Below are 15,265 nucleotides of genomic sequence, written 5' to 3' on the forward strand. Positions count from 1 at the left end.
TCTTTCTCCATCCAGAGGTGGGGGGCAGCTGCCTTTGTCTTCTCTGTTTGCCCTGATGCTAAAAGCTCCTCCTTTCAGCCCAGTCTGGTCCAGCCACAGGCCCTTCATCTGCTGATGGGTGGCCACCAGACAGCATGGAGAATTTCTGAGTTGCTTTCAGCCGGGAGAGTTCCCAGGCTGGGCCACTTACTAGCTGTAAAACCTCATAATTATCTGGGAAACGGACTCTTGCATCCATGCCACAGGCCCCCATGTCCTCTGGGTGCTCCCTCTGCCCACTAGGTGTGGTCTGAGTAGAGCGGGTAACTTGGCCGTAAGCCACACCCACATCCCATCTCCTGGGTTCCTGGACTGACGGGAGGATGGGCTTGCAAACCACCCTTAATAAGCTATGTCAGGGCTTTTGTGTGGAATCCTGGGAAACAGACTTCTGTAGCATTTTAGACTGAGTCCCCATCGTAGGGAACATGAACTCAGTGGACATGAACTTGGGCAAACTCCGAGAGACTGTGAAGGACAGGGAGGCCTGGCGCATTGCAGTCCATGGGGCTGCAAAGAATTGGACATGACTTGGGGACTGAACAACAACCCCATCGTATACAACGGGAGAGACATCTTCAAAGACTGAAGCCAACAGACTTATGGCTGCCAAGGGAGAAGAATGGGGGAGGGAGGGATTGGAGTTTGGGATTAGTAGATTCAAACTGTTTTGTATAGGATTGATAAACAACAAGGTCCTACTGTACGGCACAGGAAACTATACACAATATCCTGTGATAAACCATAACGGGAAATAATATGAAAAAGAATGTATGTATGTGTACTTGAATTGCTTTGCTGAATAGCAGAAATTAACACAACACTGTAAATCGACTATGTTGTCTGACTCTTTGCAACCCCATGGACTGCAGCCCACCAGTCTCCTCTGGCTATGGGATTTCCCAGCAAGAATACTGGAGTGGGTTGCCATTTCCTTCTCCAGGGGATCTTCCAGACCCTGGGATTGAACCTGCATCTCCTGCATTGGTAGGCAGATTCCTTACCCCTGAGCCACCAGGGAAGCCTAAATCGACTATGCTTCAACTAAAAACAAACAAACCACGGCTAGGGCCACCAGGCAGAGGGGGTAATAGCTTCAGGGCCCTCATTTCAGCCCTGAAACAGCTGCTCCTGAAACCCATAGCTGGGCTTCCATTCGTGGAATCTTTATTAAGCACTATTTTGTGCTAAGGTGCTGTTCCAGGTACTGGGGACACAGCCAGGCGCAATGACAATCTCCATCCCCCAGAGGTAACTGATCTGCCTCAGGGCCTTTGCACTTACTGTTCTCTATGCTTGGAACAAACTCTGCAAGATAGTGAAGGACAGAGAAGCTCTGGCGTGCTGCAGTTCATGAACTGCAAAGAGTCAGGCAGGACTTTGGACAACCACCACGTGCTTGGGATGCCCACTGCATCTTATTCTTCAAGTCTAATCTCAAGTATAGCCCCCTCAGTGAGACCTGCACTGTGCCCCCTCTCACTTCAAGATTACACCCTCCCCCCACGCCTCCTCTCCCGTTTCCTGACATTTCACTCTCAGCGTGAGTCACCGCCTGACATACTCTATGGAATACTTGTATTTGTTGATTTTCAATCTTTCTCATCAGAATGTCAGCTCTGAGGACGGAATCTTCGTCTGTGTGGTCCACAGCAGTATCCCTCATGCTTGGAACAGGATCTGGCCCAGAGTTGGTGCTCAGTACTGACTAAACCGGGAGCTGGCAAAAGGCTCCCTGTGGAGGTGGCATTGACATCGCGGTTTGAATGTTAAAGAGGAGGAAGTGGGGGCGGGGAGTGAGGGCATTCTTGGAAGAGGGCACAGCAAGTGCAGGGGTTGTTATGGCCAGTACATCATCTTTTGATTTAAACCAGCTTGGACTGATTTAAAAGATTTTTTTTTTTTTTGGTAACTTGCAACCTTTAGAATCCGGAGTGATGTAATGAGTTGGGCCTGGAGGGATGCAGTACTCAAGTGCTGCCACAGGAGGGCGCAGTGGATCCTCACTGTTGCCGTTGGACTGTAGGAACCGGGAAGATAAGAGAGGAAAATAACGACGACGCCCGCGATGCTGAAGCATCGTTTTAACTTCACATCAGTCCAGGGGAGTGGGCACTATTATCCTAGCCACTTCGCAACGGAGAAAACTGAGCCACGGAGAGGATGAGTATCTTGCTCAAGGTTGCTCACCGAGGAGTGGCAGAACCCGAACAGAACCAAGGTACAAATCACCGGTTACCTGACAATCCAGCGGGAAGGCAGGTGAGCTTCCAGGTGGAAGAGTGGGATCATGGGGGCTGGAGCCCCCATCTGTAGCTCGCCTGCCAGATACTTCTCCCAGCCACGTGGTTGGTATCCCCTTAAGTGTTGAGACAAATCGAACCTGCGCAAGGTCAGCTGAAACTGACAAAAGGACCATCTGCTCCTAAGTTGGAGGGTCACGAAAGGCTTTCCAGAGGAAACCACCATTTTTTAAAATACAGATTTACTTTTTTAACCTTTTTATTTTGTATTGAGGTATAGCCAATTAACAAACAACGTCATGACAGTTTCAGCTGAACAGCAAAGGGACTCAGCCATAGGTATTCATATATATTTTTCATTGAAAGTGGATTTTTTTTTCTTCTTCTTTTTTAAAGTATCTATTTGGCTGTGTCACGTGTTAATTATGACATGCAGGATCTTCTCTGCAGCATTCGGGCTTCTTTCTAATTGCTCCACAGCATGTGGGATCTTAGTTCCCCGACCAGGGACTGACCCCATGTCCCCTGCATTGGAAGGCTGATTCTTGACCACTGGGAGGTTCTGGAGACCACATTCAATAAGAGATCTGTAGAATGACTAGGCAATCGAAGAGGTAAGAGAGTTCAGGCTAAGGACACAGCAAGCGCAGAGCCTCGGGTGGGAGAAGGAAGGGCATGTTGGATCCCTCTTGTGTCTGGAGCGAATATTTACTCAAACTCCTTCCTGAAAGTCAGATAGAGAAAGACAAATACTGTACAATCTCAATATGTGTGAATTTGAAGTAGAATAGTGGTTGCCAGGGGCTGGGGCTTGGGGAAAGGGGGAGATGTTGGTCATAGGGGGGTAACTTCTGATTAGAAGATGAATAAGCCCTGGGGATGTAATGGACAGCATGGTGACTGTGGGTAACTCTGTACTGAGTACTTGAAAGTTGCTAAGAGAGTAGACCGTCAGTGTTCTCACTGCAAGAAAGAAGTGGTAATCATGTGTTGTGGTGGAAGCGTTAGCTAATGTCATAGAATTGTATCACATTATTGCAGTTGTACAGCTTAAACTTACATAGTGTTACATGTCAGTTATATCTCAATAAAGCTGGGGGAGGGGTTCCCTGGGGGCTCAGTGGTAAAGAATCCGCCTGCCAACGCAGGGGACATAGGTTCGATCCCTGGTGGGAAGATCCCACATGCCACACAGCAATTAAGCCTGTGCACCACCACTATTGAGCCTGTGCCCTGGATCCCAGAGTCACCGCTACTGAAGTCCGCGCACCCTGGAGCCTGTGCTCCGAAACAAGAGAAGCCACCTCAGTGAGAAGCCTGAGGACCACAACTAGCATCCCTGCAAGGTAGCCCCTGCTCTCTACAGCTGGAGAAAAGCCTGCACAGCAATGAAGACCCAGCACAGCCGAAAATAAATAGATGAATAAATAAAATTATTTTTAAAAAAGCACTGTCATACTTTTAAAAAGCTGCAGGAAAAAAAAAACAACTCCAAACCCCCAAAGTCTGCCCTGTAAAGGTGACACACCCCTCCCACCTTCCCCTTCAGTTTCCAATGAGCTCTGGGGGATTTCCCTCCCACTGCCTCCCCAGCGCCCCCTCCTCCCCAGTCACCCCCAACACAGGTCCCTTGCCCCTCTGCTAGTAGCAAAGAATCCACTTGCCAATGCAGGAGATGTAAGAATCGCCAGTTCGATCCCTGGATTGGGAAGATCCCCTGGAGAAGGAAATGACAACCCACTGCAGTATTCTTGCTTGGAAAATCTCATGGACAGAGGAGCCTGGTGGGCTACAGTCCATGGGGTCACAAAGAGTTGGACATGACTGAAGCAACTTAGTGTGCGTGCATGTGGGGGACACCACTCTTGATCCTAGAGTGTGGATTTGAGGGCTGGCCTCAGTTTCCCCTCTGCTCCTGGGACACAGAAGTCTCAGCTGTCCTCCTCTGCCACCCTCAGAGCTGGTGGGGGGGCGATCCTACTCAAGCACTCTGTCACTTTGATGTCAACTTCAAATGCAGCCTCCTTTCTTGTCCTGGACTTCCATCCTGCCCCCTGGCTTATCCAGGTGACTCGCCATCCTCGTACCACTTAGAACAGAACCCAGTAGTGCTGGTGGTGATTAAATCACTCAGTCGTGTCCGACTCTGCGACCCTACAGAATGTAGCCCACCAGGCTCCTCTGTCCATGGAATTTCCCAGGAAAGAATACTGGAGTGGGTTGCCATTTCCTTCTCCAAGGTATCTTCCTAGCTGTTACTGAAATGAAGGAAGAGCCTTGATAACTCGAAAACCCCTAGCATCAGATAATCATTAGTGAACATTTAAAATCCTGCCCCACTGGCACTTCCATCAACAACCATTATCAGACAGGGAACTGGAGGCTCAGAAAGGCTAGTGTGTGACAGTGTGAGTGTCTTGAATGGCTGAGATGGCCTTCCTGCTTATCTAGGAGTCTGTCTAGACTCCTAGAACCATGTGCCTGGCCACCCTCTGGCCTGCCTGTCCCCCATCCATCCAGGCTGGCCATCTACTACCTCTTTCTCTTGGCAAAACCTCCTGTCTTGGCCATCAGTGGGAGTCTGGCCTCCTCCAGGCTTATATTAGAAGCCATGCATTTAAAAGGAGAAGGGAGCAACAGAGTATGAGATGGTTGGATGGCATCATCGACTCAATGGACATGAGTTTGAGCAAACTCCCGGAGACAGTGAAGGACAGGGAAGCCTGGTGTGCTGCAGTCCATGGGGGTAGTAAAGAGTCAGACACAACTGAGCAATTAAACAATAACAACAACAACAACAACTATCCAACCTAATCCAGGGGCTATTTCAGTGTGGGACATCATGGATGGCTTCCTGGAGGAGGTGACATTTGAACAGGACCTGATGGAAGTGCGGGAGATCTGGGGCAAGAGTGTTCCAGGCAGGGGTACCAGCTGGTGCAAATGCCCTGAGGTTGGACTGTGTGACTTCCTTGTTCTGGGATCATTAAGAGGCCAATGTGTGGCTCAGATGGTAAAGAATCTGCCTGCAATGCAGGAGACTGGGGTTCTATCTCTGGGTTGGGAAGATCCCCTGGAAAAGGGAATGGCCACCCACTCCAGTATTCTTGCCTGCAAAATCCATGGGCAAAGGAACCTGGTGGGCTAGAGTCCATGGGGTCACAAAGAGTTGGACATGACTGAACGATTAACACAGGTGTCTAGAGCATGAGTGAGTGAGGTGGGGAGAGGAAGGAGGGAAAAGACTTGGGCTTTTACCCCAAGGGAGGTGGGAGCCCTGGAGGGCTGTGGGTAGAGAAGGGACAGGAGACTCCACACAAGGGTGAAATAGCAAAGAGCAGATTCCGTATCTCACAGAGCCCTCATCCTCATCCAGTGATGGACTCATTTGCTGGCCCCATTTTCCAGATGAGGCCTGACAACTGATTTAATTTGCGGCCCCAGGATCACACAGCTGCTAACTCTTCCCTGATCGATCATGTTCCATCCACAATTCAAATCCACACCTGTCTGTGCTGGTGTCAGGAATGAGATGAGGGTGTTTGTTAAAGTCTAACTGCTGTCACAGTTCTTTATGATGTGCCCTCATGGAGTTTGGGTGCTGACAACGCCTGCCATGCCTTGGATAGGCAGCGTGGCCCCCGCCATGGCCACGTGGGTGTAGGGACAGCGGGAGGCACTGGGGGAATCTCAGATCTCGGGGGCAGGACTGAGCGTTTGATCAGAGAGCCAGGGGCTGGAGCGAGGACCCAGGAGGGCTGAGCCCCTCTCCTGCGCTCTGGGGTCGTTTCTGGTCTCTCACTGAGGGTGGCACTCTGGGCTTTTGTTCCCCACATTCCTTTCTTCCAGGTCCAGTCAAACTGACCTCTCTGCAGTTTGATGGCTCCCCGCCCCTCTCGGCTCTCACAGTGGGCATTTAATTGGGGCTGTGGACGTCCAGAGCATGTTTTGTGGAACTGGAGCCAAGTGTGGTGATTAGCAGAGCTAAATGGGGCCATTCCACACAGGTCTTCTCAGAGCCTTTCATTCACTCACAGCTTTCCACAACCTATGTGCCCCCTTGGCATTTTTTTTCCCCTCGGAAGCATTTTTTTGGGGGGGGGGGGACTGTAGGGTTTTTTCCTGAAATAGGTAAAGGAAACAACTGCTTTAACCCAAAGGGGAAACTTGAATGGCAGAATTTCAGGCACAGGCTCTGGCCGAGCATCAGAGTTTTCCTCCCCCTCCTCTTCTTCCCGGGACCTGAGAACAAGGCTGGCATCCTGCGGCTCTCTCTGGGGTGGCCCAGCGGGGTTGCAAACTCTGGGCAGCCAAATTAGGAGCTCAGGACGAGGCTGGACGGGGTCAGCCCAGGCGGGACTAGGGGCTGGACTTGCGGGGGCGGAACGGGCTCCTGGCGGGGCGGGCGGAGAGGCGCGATTGCGAACCGGCTCGTGGCTCTGGGTGTCGGAGGGTTCTCCAGGTGGGCGTGTCTTCTGGGAAACCGGCAGAGTCCCCTGGGACGAAGCCCAGAGATTAGCTCAGGAGAGAAACATCTGGTCCCCCGCGGGCCCCCAATCCCGGGTCGCAGTGGGAGGCCACAGAAAGTAAACACGCCCTGCTGGCCTGGATCCCCCCCTCGGTCCAGCCGCTAGATCTGGGCCCGGCCCCCTTCTGCGGCCCTTCTGGCGGGTCAGCCCCCCACCCCCCGCCTTTCACCTTCCACCTCCTTCTGCCCACCCACTTTGGCCTCTCCCACCATCTCTAGCTGTGGGGACCCCGGGGACTCAGCCACTCCAGGTCTCGGCCCTGGGTGCCCCTGAGGAGCGCCGTCCAGGAAGGCACAGGGAAGCGGAGGCAGATGCAGAGCTGGCTGCCCCGGGGCTGTTATTATGACTACTGTCGTCGCTGTTATTGCCAGTGAGACAGAGATGCTGGGACACAGTTCCGGATGCAGAGAGAATGCATGGTTTCCGGGATGCCTTGACCTGGGGGCCCTTGCCAGGGCTCGGAGGGTCCGCCCCTGCCCCTGTCAATGCCTTCTGCACCTCTGGCTTCTCGAGTTGCATCTGCGGCCATCTTGGGGAGCAGCGTCTCTAACTATACGTTCCGGATGGTTTCCTGCTTCAACTTCCTGCCCCGACACCAGTGTCGCTACTCTCAGACCCTAGGACAAGCCCCTACCTCGCTGCCTTGCCCTCATTCTCCGGGAGGGAGCAGGTCTGTGGGTTTGCAAGGCAGGGCTGGTTGATCTGGGAAGAGAGGGAGGAGGGCAGGGAGGGCACCGCATGGACAAAGGTGTGGGGAGCCGGTGTTAGAGGGAAGGCAAGGAGCAGGCTGGAGCAGAGGGTTGAGGTGTTTAAGAGTCAATGAAGTGATAAGAGGGAGTCACGGCAGGCTCTTAAAAAAAAATTTTTTTTTTGGCTGCACACTGAGGTAGGTGGGACCTTAGTTCCCCAACCAGGAGTTGAACCAGTGCCCCTTGCCTTAGAAGGCAGAGTCTCAATCACTGAACCTCCACGGAATCAGAAAATTTTTAAATTGTAAAATTGCATTTAACAATTTTAACTTAACATTTACCATTGTAACTATTTAAAGTGTGCAAGTCACTGGTGTTATGTACATTCTCAGTGCCAGGCAACCATCCCACTGTACGGTTCCAGGGCTTTCTCATCTTCCCAAACTCCAACTGTCTCCATTAAACACGGATGGCTCATCCCCTCCCCCACCCCTGGTCCCCCCACCCTACTTTTTATCTTTGTGAATCTGACACTTCTAGGGACCTCATGTAAGTGGTGTGTGTGTGTTAGCCACTCAGTTGTGTCTGCCTCTTTGCAACTCTATGGACTGTAGCCTGCCAGGCTCCTCTGTCCATGGGATTTCTCAGTCAAGAATACTGGAGTGGGTTGCCGTTTCCTTCTCCAAGGGATCTTCCCGATCCAGGGATCGAACCCAGGTCTTCTGCATTGCAGGCAGATACTTTACCATCTGAGCCACTAGGAAAGCCCAGAATACTCCAAGGGATCTTCCTGACCCAGGGATCAAATCTTTATCTCTTGCATCTCCTGCCCTGGTAGATTCTTTCCCACTAGCACCAGGAATCATATAGTATTCGTCCTTTGTGTCTGGCTTCTTCCACTTTACATGTTTACAGCATTTAACCGTGATGTAGTATGTGTCAGAATTTCATTCTTTCTGGAAGCTGAATACTATTCCATTGTAAGGATGGACCACACTTTATTTACCCAGTCATCTGTTGAAGGACACTTGGGTTGTTTCCACCTTTTGATTACTGTGAGTTATGCTGCTATGAACAGTCATGCACAGCGTGAGGGATCTTAGTTCCCTGACCAGGGATCAAACCCGTACCCCCTGCAGTGATAACATCTTAACCATTGGAACACCAGGCAAGTCCCCAGATTTTTTTTTTTTTTTGAGTTCCTGCTTTCTATTCCTTCGGGTATATACTTGAGAGTAGAATTACTGGGTCATAGGGTAACTCTCAGTTTAATTCTTTGAAGAACCACCAAACTGTGTTCCATCATTTTCCATTTTCCATTCTCACCAGCAATGTGTGAGGGTTTTAGTTTCTCCACATTCACGTCAGTCGGTCAGTTCAGTTGCTCAGTCGTGTCCGACTCTTTGTGACCCATGGACTGCAGCACAGCAGGCTTCCCCGTCCATCACCAACTCCCAGAGCTTGCTCAAACTCATGTCCATAGAGCTGGTGATGCCATCCAACCATCTCATCCTCTGTCATCCCCTTCTCCTGCCTTCAATCTTTCCCAGCATCATGGTCTTTTCTAGGGAGTCAGTTCTTTGCATCAGGTGGCCAAAGTACTGGAGCTTCAGCTACACCATCAGTCCTTCCAATGAATATTCAGGACTGATTTCCTTTCAGATTGACTAGTTTGATCTCCTTGCAGTCCAAGGGACTCTCAAGAGTCTTCTCCAACACCACAGTTCAAAAGCATCAATTCTTTGGCGCTCAGCTTTCTTTATGGTCCAACTCTCACATCCATACATGACTACTGGAAAAACCATAGTTTTGACTAGACAGAGCTTTTGTCAGCTAAGTAATGTCTCTGCTTTTTAATATGCTGTCTAGGTTGGTCATAGCTTTTCTTCCAAGGAGCAAGCGTCTTTTGACTTCATAGCTGCAGTCACTATCTTCAGTGACTTTGGAGCCCCCCAAAATAAAGTCTGTCACTGTTTCCATTGTTTCCCCATCTATTTGCCATGAAGTGATGGGACCGGATGCCATGATCTTAGTTGAGTTTTAAGCCAGTTTTTCACTCTCCTCTTTCACATTATCATCAATACTTGCTTTTTTAAAAAATTGCCATCCTAGTAGATGTGCGGTTGTATCCTATTGTGGTTTTGATTTGCATTTCCCTAATGACTAATGCTGTTACACATCTCTTCATGTGCTTACTGGCCATCTTTGGAGAAATGTTTGTTCAAGTTCTTTGACCAGTTTTGAATTCTTGTTATTGTTGTCAAGTTGTAAGAGTTCATTATATATCCTGGATGTTAATTCCTTATCAGGTATATGATTTGCAAATATTTTCTCACATTTTGTAGGTTGTCTTTTTGCTTTCTTGTGTTTCTTGATGCACAAAAGTCCTCAGTTTTGATGAAGTTCAAGTTTTCTACTTTTGCCTTTTGTTACTGTGCTTTTAATGTTATATTTTGATACACTGGGGTTCCCAGGTGGCTCAGTGGTGAAGAATTCACCTGTCAATGCAGAAGATGCAGGAGACCAGGGTTCAATCCCTGGGTTGGGAAGAGTCTCTGGAGAAGAGCATGGCAACCCACTCCAGTATTCTTGCCTACAAAGTCCCATAGGCAGAGGAATCTGATGGGCTACAGTCCATGGGGATCACAAAGAGTTGGACAGGACCCAGCAACTGAGCAGGCACATTGATATGTGAAATATTTGTCAAATTCAATATCATGATTGCTCACAATGTTACTAAGAATCCCCCCCAATGTTTTCTTCTAAGAGTTTTATAGTTTTAACTCTTAATTCTAGGTCTTTAATCCCATGGGAGGTTTTTGAGCAAGGAAAGTTCAGGAAAGACTTGGCAAACATTATCTTGAAACTTCAAAGCACAGATTATGTGGGAAACAGACTTGGAATTCAGCCAACCACAGGGCACAGTGTGAGTCAAATCTGGATCCCAGGTCATATTAATAGAGATATGCCATGGACAACTAAGGAGGTGATGTCAGCACAAATTAAACTCCAGAGACACCAGGATGGGGTGTGGAGGAACTGGGTGTTGGTATGTTGGTAATTTGTGAAGCCACAAACAGGATGGCCCAGGCTGGGGGGGGGGGGGCAGTGAGGAGCTGGGGGAGGAGACAGAACCGGACCTGTCGCTGATGGAGGAGGCAAGCTGGAGAAATTGCATAAGGACCCTAGAGAGCTTTGAGTCTCAAGCAGGAGAGAGTATTCACCAGCATCCATGGGCCTTAGAAACAAGAAGGGCAAGGAGAACGAGCAGGGTGAGAGGATGGCCCTACCATTTAACTGGAGGGATTTCCCGATGGCTCAGTGGGTAAAGAATCCACCTGCAATGCAGGAGACACAGGAAACGCAGGTTCGATCCCTGGGTCGGGAAGATGCCCAAGAGGAGGAAACTGGCAACCCACTCCTGCATTCCTGCTTGAAAAATCCCATGGACAGAGGATCTTGGTGAGTTACAGTCCATGGGGTCGCAAAGAGTCAGACATGGTGAACGACTAAGCATAAGCACAACCAGTCAAGGTAACAGGGTCTGAATAGACTATGAGCCTGGACAAGAGGATGGGGGAGAGGGAGTGGGTCTGTGGAGTACAGATAGCCTTTCTTTTCCTATTCGGCCATTATTTTCACTGGATAGTGTATCTTTCCTACTGGCTCTTTCCCCCCCTTTCATGAAAAAAAAAAAAAAAAAATAAAGAGTGACTTACACACAGTAAAATCCATCCATTTTAGTATATAGTTCTGATATCTGGCAAATACATACAGTTGTACAATGGCAAATAGATGGGGAAAAAGTGGAAACAGTGGCAGATTCTATATTCTTGGGCTCCAAAATCACTGCGGACGGTGACTACAGCCATGAAATTAAAAGGCACTTGCTCCTTGGACTAAGACAAAGCTAGATAGTGTATTAAAAAGCAGAGACATCACTTTGCTGACAAAGGTTCGTATAGTCAAAGCTACGATTTTCCCTGTAGTCATGTACGGATGTGAGATTTGGACCATAAAAGAAGGCTGAGTGCCAAAGAATTTATGCTTTCAAATTGTGGTGCTGACAAAGGAAACTATAAGCAAGGTGAAAAGACAGCCTTCAGAATGGGAGAAAATAATAGCAAATGAAGAAACAGACAAAGGATTAATCTCAAAAATATACAAGCAACTCCTGCAGCTCAATTCCAGAAAAATAAATGACCCAATCAAAAAAATAGGCCAAAGATCTAAACAAACATTTCTCCAAAGAAGACATACAGATGGCTAACAAACACATGAAAAGATGCTCAACATCACTCATTAGCAGAGAAATGCAAATCAAAACCTCAATGAGGTACCATTACACGCCAGTCAGGATGGCTGCTATCCAAAAGTCTACAAGCAATAAATGCTGGAGAGGGTGTGGAGAAAAGGGAACCCTCTTACACTGTTGGTGGGAATGCAAACTAGTACAGCCACTATGGAGAACAGTGTGGAGATTCCTTAAAAAACTGGAAATAGAACTGCCATATGACCCAGCAATCCCACTCCTGGGCATACACACCGAGGAAACCAGATCTGAAAGAGACACGTGTACCCCAGTGTTCATCAGAGCACTGTTTATAATAGCCAGGACATGGAAGCAACCTAGATGCCCATCAGCAGATGAATGGATAAGGAAGCTGTGGTACATATACACCATGGAATATTACTCAGCCATTAAAAAGAATTCATTTGAATCAGTTCTAATGAGATGGATGAAACTGGAGCCCATTATACAGAGTGAAGTAAGCCAGAAAGATAAAGACCAATACAGTATACTAACGCATATGTATGGAATTTAAAAAGATGGTAATGATAACCCTATATGCAAAACAGAAAAAGAGACACAGATGTACAGAACAGACTTTTAGACTCAGTGAGAGAAGGCGAGGGTGGGATGTTCAGAGAGAATAGCATTGAAACAAGTATACTATCAAGGGTGAAACAGATCGCCAGCCCAAGTTGGATGCATGAGACAAGTGCTCAGGGCTGGTGCACTGGGAAGACCCAGAGGGATGGGATGGAGAGGGAGGCGGGAGGGGGGATTGGGATGTGGAACACATGTAAGTCCATGGCTGATTCATGCCAATGTATGGCAAAAAACACTATAATATTGTAAGGTAATTAGCCTCCAATGAATAAAAATAAATGGGGAAAAAAAACCAAAAATAAAAACAAATTGTGGTATTGGAAAAGACTCTTGAAAGTCCCTTGGAAACCAAGGAAATCAAATTGGTCAATCCCAAAGGAAATTAACCCTGAATATTCATTGGAAGGACTGTTGCTGAAGCTGAAGCTCCAATACTTTGGCCACCTGATGCGAAGAGCCGACTCATTGGAAAAGAGTCTGATGCTGGGAAAGATTGAGGGTGGCAGAGGATGAAATGGTTGGATGGCATCCTTGACTCAATGCACATGAGTTTGAGCAAACTCTGGGAGATAGTGAAGGATAGGGGAGCCTGGCGTGCTGAAGTCCATGTGGTAGCAAAGAGTTGGACATGACTTAGCAGCAGAACAACAACAGTTGTAAAAACACCACCTCGTCAAGATACAGAATATGGCCCCATACACAGCCTCTTGGCAACAGGCTGGTCTGAGCTCTGCTACTCCAGTTTGCCTTTTCCAGAATATTGTACACACAGAATCACACAATACATAGGCTTGTGAGTCTGGCCTCGTTTCCTTAGCAGAATGCATTGGAGATTCACTGCTGGTCTTGGCGTATCATCATTTCATTCTTTTTTATTTTATTTTAAAGGAAGTTCCTTTATTTATGTTTCTATTATTCACTTTTGGTTGCACTGGGTCTTCGTTGCTGCATGCTGGCTTTCTCTAGTTGAGGTGGTCTGGCTTCTCACCGTGGTGGTTTCTCTTGTTGTGGACTACGAGCTCCAGGGCATATGTGCTCAGTAGATGTGGGGCGTGGTCCTAGTTGCCCCCATCCTCCCATGCCCCCTCAACCCCTGGCAACCTCCTGCCCCCTTCACGTGGGATCTTAGTTCCCCCACCAGGGATTGAACCTGTGTCCTCTGCATTGGCAGGCGGATTCTTAACCACTGGGCCACCAGGGAAGCCCCACCTCTGGCTTTTTAAACAGTGAGCTCTAGCATTCTCAGAGAAGATGATACTGGGCTACAACCACCTGTCTTCCCTTGCGCTGATCCTTGTTTGTTTCTTTGGTGGAACCTTCCTCAATCTGTCATTATGATTCTTGTCTCTTCCATGTACATTGCGCTCCTGTCTCTCCCCTGGAGTGTTATCTTCAAGAGGGCAGAGACTGTGATTGCTTCTTCATCCCCTATCCTTGACACCAGATCTAAAACACAGTAAGAACTCAACAGCTTGAAGTGTGACCAGGGCACCCAAAGCTGGTGCTCTGTGGCAACGCGGAGGGATGGGGCGGGGAATGGGGGTAGAAGGGGAGCTCAGAGGCGAGGGGACACTTGTATGCCTATGGTCGATTCATGTTGATGTATGCAAAAAGCATCACAATATTATAAAGTAATTACCCACAAATTAAGATTTTTTTAAAAGAGAGACAATAAAAAAAGCATCCAGCATGCATTCATTCAAGGAATGAATGGCTCCAGGGACTGGGGTGTGGGGACCCGTGGAGGCATCTAGGTGCTCCTCTGTCCTCCAGGGGATCTTCCAGCCCAGGGATCAAATTCATGTCTCCTGCATTGGCAGATGAATTCTTTACCCACTGGGAAGCCCCCTGGCGGAGGGAGAAGCATGTGTAAAGGCCCTGAGGCAGGAGTTAGCTCCGTGAGCTCATGTGGGTGAGACAGAATGAGCGAGAAGGGAAGTGAGAGGAGGTGAGGGTGGAGAGGGGACATGGTAGCTCATGCAGGTCGCTATGGGCAAGGAGGGGGGCTTGGGCTTTCACCCTGGGAGGGTGTTGAAGCAAGTCCCCTGCCTGCCACGGGGATGATGACAGCATTAACTCCAAGGAGTTGTTATAAGAATTATATGAATTAGGATCTTCCCTGGTGTTCCAGTGGTTAAGAATCTCCTGCCATTGCAGGGGACACGGGTTTGAACCCTGGTCTGGGAGGATTCCACAAGCCGTGGAGCAACTCAGCAGCAAGCCCTGGGCCTGTGTGCTGCAACTCCTGAAGCCCGTGCACCTAGAGGCCCTGTGTGTGTGGTCAGTTGTGTCCAACTCTTTTGGGACCCCATGGACTGTAGCCCACCAGGTTCCTCTGTCTATGGGATTCTCCAGGCAAGAATACTGAAGTGGGCTGCTGTGCCCTTCTCCAGGGGATCTTCCTAACCCAGGGACTGAACCCATGTCTTCTGCATTGCAGGCAGATTCTTTACCCACTGAGCCACCTAGGAAGCCCAGAGCCCATGTTCCGCAGCAGGAAAAACCACCGCAATGTGAAGCCTGCGCATTGCAAGGAAGAGTAGCCCCCCACCCCTCACCCCAGCTAGAGAAAGTCCGTGTCCAGCAACGAAGACCCAGCACAGCCCAAAATAATAAAATTAAGAAAAAACCAAAATATTAAAAAAAGAATTATATGAATGAAGGACTTCCCTGATGAGCCAGTGGTGGCTAAGACTCCATGCTCCCGATGTAGGGGACCCTGAATTTGATTGCTGGTCAGGGAACTGGATCCCACATGCTGTAACTTAGACTTTGCATGCCCCAGTGAAGACTGAAGACCCCATGTGCTGCAACGAAGACCCGGCTCAGTCAAATAAAGAAATAAATATTTTAAAAAATGGTTCCTTAAAA

Source organism: Dama dama, chromosome 9 (genome assembly GCF_033118175.1).
Source record: "Dama dama isolate Ldn47 chromosome 9, ASM3311817v1, whole genome shotgun sequence".
Lineage (NCBI taxonomy): Eukaryota > Metazoa > Chordata > Mammalia > Artiodactyla > Cervidae > Dama > Dama dama.